Below are 8,728 nucleotides of genomic sequence, written 5' to 3'. Positions count from 1 at the left end.
AATCCAATAAACCATAAAATTTTTAAATGGATCAGGTTTTAGAGTCCGAAATTTAACGAATGTTACAATCCTTAACCATACCGAGCGACATATCGTACCGGCGGGATGATGAACCGAACTAGTATCGACCCAACAACATAGATACCTAGTGTCTATAATATAGGGACTGATATTGATATTCGACTTTATGATTTTCTATGGATATAAACACATGTTGATATCCGTTACAATGTAGGTACCATTTTCAAAATATCAAGACCGGACCAGCATTCATTTTTATGGTTTTCGATCTATTTAAAACTCCATCGCAATGCGCGAGTACGCTACTAGTTTACGCTTAAATGACAAAAACTACTAATTTTCTTAGGAGTGATAACCCTAATAACATAAAATAACATTACATTGAAGAGCAAACTAAAATACAAAAACAATAAGCACATTAAAATTGATTGACCGATCCACCCAAGGGAGATCCAAAGGCCTATGCCATATGTCTCTCAACATGCTTTTCAGCAAGCTCTCCCAGTTGCAATAATGCCATCTTCAATTGGCCAATATCTTCTAATCCTATATTCTCTATAGGTCTATCCCACCAGTTTTGTTCTTGGCTCGCCTTCTTGATTTTTTGAAGCTCTTCATTAGCTTTCCTCTTAGACTCCACCTCATTGTCCACGTTGGTGAGCTGAGTGTTGAGTTCTTTGATGTTGGCATCACGAAGATGCTGCACAAACTGAGATGTTGAGCTTGAAGTAGGAGCTGGGTTGAGGAAGCGATTTACAACCTCCTCAACATCAGGTTTCCCAAACGAGTACACTTTTTTTTTGGTATAGGAGTGCACAATGACGGCTAATTGTGCCCCACAAAGGGTGCAGAGCTCACTTGCTTTCTTAAAAACTCCAGACCGGCGTTTGGTGAAGGCCACAGATGCACTGCTTTCATTTGTGATTTTAACGATTTCAATCTTTTTTCTGCCTTCACTCTTTCTCGGCATTGTTAATTTGGGTCATAATGTATGGTTTTTTGAACGGAGCTGATAATGTATGTTGATACAGATGTTTTTTGGTTTGTGCTACTGCTAGGAGATACTGATGGATATATATAGAACCTTCCTAGGTATGACTGCATTTAAAACATCATTAATGTTGTCTACTTTATCGATTTCAATTAATCATATGCTAATTTTCCATATATATATATTGATATTGTTTTGACTATTTTATAATGTATTAATTCAAGTTTATAGTCTCAGCATTTGCTATACGGGCCTACAATATATGTTGATCTTGATAACTATATTTTCTAATGAACAAAATTTTTAAGGAATAGTTTTTATGCTGTTAAAGTTTTATTCTAATATATGTTAACCTTTGTTGACTTTATAAATTTTCCAGTATAATAAAAATAACTGATATTTACAATTGAGTAATTAATAAACAATATTCCCTTGATTGTTTGGATTCCGTACAAATAGAGTTGTTAAGGGATCTAAACATGAAGGCATAAATTCAAATATCAGTAACGTACATTAACGGCATAAATTCAAACATCAGTAGCATAAATTGTCCACGTAGATTCAAACATTAGTAGCTCCATCATATATTTGTAAATCATGGCAATTGATTTGTTTTAAGGAAAGGTTATCATGCATGCTAATGTTTTATTCTAATATATATGTTAACCTTTTGGTAAATTTATAAATTTTCTAGTATAATAAAATTATAATTAATATGAGTAATTAATTAACAATATTCGCTTTTTAGTTATGAATCTATACAAAGTTGATACGAATCTGTACATTGATTGCGTAAATTCAAAAATCAGTAACTCCAACTTATATTTGAAATTAGTGGCAATTGATTGTTTTAAGGGAAGGTTTTCATGCATGCTAATGTTTTAGTTGTTCTAATATATATTAATCCTTGTTAACTTTATAAATTTTCTAGTATTTTAAAAATAATTGATATTTACAGCCAGCTAGGAATAATTAATAAACATATTCCTTAAGGAATCCATTCAAACAAAGTTGTAAGGAATATGTACCTTGACCACGTAACTTCAAACTTCAGTAGATCTAATGTATATGCGAAATTCATGGAAATCGATTTTTTAAGGAACAATTTTCAAGCATGCTAATGTAGTAATGTTGAATTCTATTATGTGTTATCTTTGTTAACTTTATAAATTTTCTAGTATAGTAATAATAGAATTTTGTATTTTTTTTTAAGGCAGGTGATAATGTATGTTGATACAGATGCTTTTTGGTTTGTGTTACTGCTAGGAGATACTGATGGATATATATCGAACCTTCCAAGGCATGGTTGCAATCAAAACAACATTAATTTTTTTTTTTTTGAATGTTAATGCTTTCCTTCTACTATTTACAATATACCACCATTGCCAGTAATCGAACCTTGGACCTCTCACCCAAAGGCCAAAGCCTTTACCATCCCACCAAAGTGGAGATGGCAAAAAAAAAAAACAACATTAATGCTGTCTACTTTATCGATTTTAATCAATCAAATGTTGATTTGCCCCATATATGTGTAGATATCATTTTGACTATTTTCTAATGTATTAATTCATATTTATAGCCTAAGCATTGCTATACAGTGTAACACCCCGGCTTAAAGCGGATACGCCTGAGTGTGACGTGCAGATTTTTCAAAACACATGTGACACTATTAAGTGACAATATTATCATTAGTTAATTTAAACATCAAATACACAAGCTTGTAGACAAAAAAAATACATTTATTATTAGAAAAATTAAACAACTTGTCAATTTATTAATATAACCTAAGTACTAGTGTCTTCTCCACACCAGTCTCTAGCGACTGTCCCTATAGCATATATATAAAATACAAGTCAACTAAACAAATAGTTGGTGAGTTCACAAAAGTGTTGTTTATATATATATATAATAAAATCGTACAACTCCATGTGATATGTGTAATAATTGCGCAAGTAAGATCATTTCCAGTTGATAACAATCAACGTACTCAGATAATGAGGCCCTTTTCCACTCATAACAAAATAGTCCTGAGTGCGGCGGGGGGGGGGGGGGGGGATGATCATACTTATTAAGGCTACCACGTGCAAGTAAGATATGAGCAAGTAATCAAGTAACACACAAGTCAATGATTTGAATTGTAGTTTGAATATATGAATAATTAAGCAATTGATTTGGTAGGATATATATCCTACCCCTAAAGTGTGTAAAAGCGTTAAAAAAGGAAGTGTGAGAAACTTACCTCGAAAATAAGAATGATAGTTTGAACGAGTCAAACAAATGATGTAGAGAATCACCATGGCTTATCCTAAGTAAGTAAATACGTATGCTAGATTTTAACAATGAGTCTAAATGGAAAGGAAAATTACGACAGATGGGGACTTGGGTTTTTTTTTTAATTTAAAATGAGTTTAACAAAAATGAATTAAAATTTATATAAATCATTTGATATTTATTAGTTGAAGAATGATTTGTAGATGAATAATTATTAACTTATTAATACAAGCTTAAATATCAAGATTAATAATAATTTATAATTAAACGTTTTGTTTTTGAGTAACATAATAAATTAATTTACTAATTAATTAATTTAAAGGTTTTACAGGAATTATTTTAAAGAAGTTATACATAATAGTTTATATTGTACAAAAATAAACAATAATTAATTTACTCAATTAATTATTTAGAGATATCAAGCATATTAGTTATATTATAAGATATTTAAATAAAACATTTTTTTTATAAATCATCTTATTTAAAAGAACATTTATAAGTTTATGATGATCAATGCATCATAACTATTTATTTATGTTTGTTCTTGCAAAATTACTAGGTTTGATCCAGTAATTAGAAAATTAAAGTGTTTATCTTGGATATCCATGATCATAGTGATTCTTAAAATCAAAATATAAGATTTTATAATAAAAGTATAATGGTCATGAAGAAAAAATTATGAACATTCAACATAAAATCAAAACAAAACTACAAAATACATGAAATCGTAAAATCTACTTGTTAGTGCTCTCAAGCTTAAGAAAAGAATATATTTGAGGTGTGAAATTGACAGAGCACTAGTCCTCTTTTTATATGAAATTGTAGAGTTGTTATGATTATAGAATTTATGAAATTTAATCATGTTTAATATAATTAAAAACAAAAATTAAATGGTTTAAAAGGTTTTCAAATTGTTTAACTCTTTTAATAAATTTATTTAATTAAAACATTTATTGGTTTATTTTTATTAGTTAAAAAACAAAATATGAAAAGACAGTAATAATAATAATAATCCAAGAATAATTCTAGTAATTTGCATGAGAAAAGTTTATGAATAAATTATCTTGATTATGAATGTTTTAAATGATTATGAACGTTGTAAATGAGCATGCAATACTATCAGGGTGGTGAAACATATAATTACATACAAATGATCACATAAAATACATGAGATGAAAATTGATATTAATTAATAACATTATAAAATATATATATATAAATAAAAACAAAAACGAAAATTTAACACGGGTCAGGTTTTCAGGTTTTAAAATTAACGAATGTTACATACATGCCTAAAATATATATGATGATTTTGTTAACTATATTTTCTAATGAACAAAAGTTTTATTCTATTGAACAAAATTGATATTACGAATCATATTAGTTGATTTAACGGTTTTTATGCATGTTAATGTTCTATTCTAATATATGTTAACAGTTGTTAACTTTATAAACTTTTGTAGTATAATAAAAATAATTGATATTTTCGGCCGAGTAATTAATAAAAATATTTCTTCAGTTGTTAGGAATCTATACAAACAAATTAAGTTGATAGGGGATCTAAACATGGCCTCTTAAATTCAAACATCAAAAGCTCCAACGTACATCTGAAATTCATGGCAATTTATTTTAAGGAAAGGTTTTCATGCATGCTAATGTTTTATTCTAATACGTGTTAAACTCTGGTAACTTTATAAATTTTTGGTTTATTGGATTTTAATAATCCCTATTGACTGGTATTGGCTAATAATAATCCGTATTCATTTTATCACCACTGGCGGTCCCAAATTTAAAACAGTTGGCTCCCAATAGTTCGCCGTTAAAAATGACTTAACGCCGTTATACTTTTTTCCGAATTGCAAACTATTGTTTAGGGCTTTTGATCATAAGGAGGATATGAGTCGATTGACGTAAAACATAGCTCGAAACGGTGATCCAAAGACTTGATTTTGTTAATTGTATGTTCTAACACCCGAATAGAAGCATTGTTCGTCGTTTTAGAGCACCGTTTCGAACGAAGTTTTACATCAATCGACTCTTATCCTCCTTCCGATCAAAAACCATAAAATATTTGTTTGAAATTCGGAAAAAAATATAACGGTGCTAAGTCATTTTTAACGGGGACCATTGGAGGCAACTTTTTTAAATTTGGGACCCCTAGTGGTGATAAAATGAATAGGGATTATTATCGGCCAATAATAGTCAATAGGGATTATTAAAATCCAATAAACCTAAATTTTCTAGTATACAAAAATGATTGATATTTACAGCCCGAAACAATAATCCCTTTTTTTGTTAGGAATCTGTACAAAGTTGTTACGAATCTGTATAATGACTGCGCAAATTCAAAAATTAGTAGGTCCAATGTATATTTGATATTAATGGCAATTGTTTGTTTTAAGGTAAGGTTTTCATGTATGCTAATGTTTATATTGTTCTAATATATGTTAATCTTTGTTAACTTTATAAATTTTCTAGTATTATAAAAATAATTAATATTTACAGCCCGGGTAACTAATAAACAATACTGTCTTGGTTGTTAGGTGTAATGCCCCGGTCCCGGGAGCCCTACTTTGGCGTTGGATTTACTCATAAACATAGTTCTAAATATCAGAATTAATTAAAACTTTCGCGGAAAAATTAAAACTTCAAGCATTACTTTACAAAACATCAATTTTTTTTGTCTTATCATAAACAATAACATAAAACCATCACGACACTTCTTCGTAGATTCCAGCCTCTTCGGTTCATGCCATGTGTCTCCCCTCAAGCCAACTGCTTCAGCCTATTTGCCTGCATGCTTACTAAAAGTCAGCTACGCTAAGTGAGTTCTACACACATACGTATCCGAGGATACATATTACATATTTAACCTGCTTATATGTTTCGTTCATACATAGTTTCATACATTCATATAGCATATACTTTTTTAACTATCCCTACATTTTAAGAGCCTTTTGGCCAATACTTCATAGATATTATAAGCGCATGGTCCCTACCATCATAGATATTATGAGGGTCTGGTCCCTACCATCACAGATATTATGAGGCTCTGGTCCCTATCATTACAAATATTGTAAGGGTCTGGTCCCTAACGCCACAGATATTATGAGGGCCTGGTCCCTAACGTCACAGATATTATAAGGGTCTGGTCCCTACGTCACAGATATTATAATGGTCTGGTCCCTTATTAAACCATACGTCCATACGTACTTCGTTGACCTGCTATACATTTATATATAATCATGCACATCCACGTACATTGTAACATCCCGAAATTTCTAAGGTAATATTAGTTATATTACTTATTAATAGATGGAAAGTTTACTCGGGTTATCGGGAAATAAATAATATAATAGGAGTTGGTATGGGTCGGGCTAGTGTTGGGTAATGGATGCGGGTTGTGGACTTGGGTTAATTGAGATGGGTTAAATGAGAATGGGATTTCAGGGATATAAATACCCCCAAAATCCCAAAATATCTTCATTTCTCACCAACTCCCCAACACACACTCCATACACACTCAAAACACACACATTCTAACCGATCAAGATTCGAAGCCGAGACCCGAGATTTGTTGATAGATCTGAGTTGGTAAGGTAAGAACTAATCCCGCAAAGCTAATTTTACTGAAAATGGTTAGGATTTGACGGGTTAACCGGACCCGAAACCTTACTGCCCAAATCGGACCCCTAAAACGTCGATTTTAGGCCGATTTGATGGTTGGGGTTTGTAGGCGCTGATCATACGATTCCGTGGGTACCAAAATCGAGTTATTTGGCTAAGAAACGAAGGAGTTATGGGCAAAACAGATCTGCAGCGCGATAACTTCGCCTGCAAGATTAAGTTCGCCTGATGAACTTCGCCTTCAAGCGTAACTTCGCCTTCAAGCGTAACTTCGCCTAAAAGCCAAGTTCGCCTGAGGATAACTTCGCCTAAAAGCCAAGTTCGCCTGAGGATAACTTCGCCTAAAAGCCAAGTTCGCCTGAGGATAACTTCGCCTGAAGCCAAGTTCGCCTAAGGATAACTTCGCCTAAAAGCTAAGTTCGCCTGAGGTTTAACTTCGCCTGAAGCCAAGTTCGCCTGAGGATAACTTCGCCTAAAAGCCAAGTTCGCCTGAGGATAACTTCGCCTAAAAGCCAAGTTCGCCTGAGGATAACTTCGCCTGAAGCCAAGTTCGCCTAAGGATAACTTCGCCTAAAAGCTAAGTTCGCCTGAGGTTTAACTTCGCCTGAGGATTAACTTCGCCTGAAGCCAAGTTCGCCTAAGGTTTAACTTCGCCTGAAGTGAAGTTCGTTTAGAAAATAAATTAAAAACCTAATGGAAAATGTGTTAAGACAGTTAATGTAAATAAAATTTTTCCAAGCTGACCTGGCAGCTTAACCCCAGCCAGGGGCTCTGCCCCTTGGACCCCGCTAGGGGCTGCCGCCCCTAGAACCCCGCTGCCAGGGGCGCTGCCCCCGGACCCCCGTTCATTGTGGGTCATTTATAGATAGAAATACAAAACGAGTAGTAGTAGTTAATTGATATGTGTAAATATTATACAGTTAGCCGAGCCCAGTTAAAGAAAGGCATTACGATCAACGGCGAGCGTAACAGGATCCAGGTGAGTTTCTAGCCCCACTTATGTGTTATGTTTTCGGGGCTGTGTGCATACTCAATGTGATAGTTAATACACTTATCCTAAGAGATAAGTGTATGCCTTATATGGATAATGTGAACTGTATGAATGATTGCTTGATGGTACGTGAACGACCTACGGATATTGCACGTGCTGTCAGGTTGTAAAGCTATGTATAAGGTAGGAATGTTATGTATGAATGATTGCTTGATGGTGCGTGAACGATCTTCGGATATTGCACGTGCTGTCAGTTTGCAGCGCTAAGAATAAGGTAAGTATGTTATGTATGTTTATGTGTATGAACACGATAGAGATGATAAAAGAAAGAAATGATAACGTATGGTTGTATGGTTATGAAAAGGGTTAGGATTGGATGGGTTAAACCGGACCCGAAACCAAACTGCCCAAATCGGACCCCTAAAACGTCGATTTTAGGCCGATTTGATGGTTAGGGTTTGTAGGCGCCGATCATACGATTCCGTGGGTACCAAAATCGAGTTATTTGGCTAAGAAACGAAGGAGTTATGGGCAAACAGATCTGCAGCGCGACAACTTCGCCTGCAAGATTAAGTTCGCTTGATGAACTTCGCCTTCAAGCGTAACTTCGCCTTCAAGCGTAACTTCGCCTACGGCCAAGTTCGCCTAAGGATAACTTCGCCTACGGCCAAGTTCGCCTAAGGATAACTTCGCCTGAAGCCAAGTTCGCCTAAGGTTTAACTTCGCCTGAAGCCAAGTTCGCCTAAGGTTTAACTTCGCCTGAAGCCAAGTTCGCCTAAGGTTTAACTTCGCCTGAAGCCAAGTTCGCCTAAGGTTTAACTTCGCCT

General features: G+C 33.7%; 1 pseudogene; it reads right to left on the bottom strand.

Moving 5' to 3' along the window:
• Positions 1-481: 481 nt before the first annotated feature.
• Positions 482-991, bottom strand: LOC143553379 (agamous-like MADS-box protein AGL62 pseudogene; annotated as a pseudogene).
• Positions 992-8,728: the final 7,737 nt, after the last annotated feature.

Source organism: Bidens hawaiensis, unplaced genomic scaffold, assembly GCF_021521415.1.
Source record: "Bidens hawaiensis isolate Kalapana, Puna unplaced genomic scaffold, B.hawaiensis_p1.1 tig00017168_1, whole genome shotgun sequence".
In the NCBI taxonomy this organism is placed as follows: domain Eukaryota; kingdom Viridiplantae; phylum Streptophyta; class Magnoliopsida; order Asterales; family Asteraceae; genus Bidens; species Bidens hawaiensis.
Note: the sequence above shows the minus strand (reverse complement) of the source record. Positions and strands in the feature narration are given on the sequence as shown.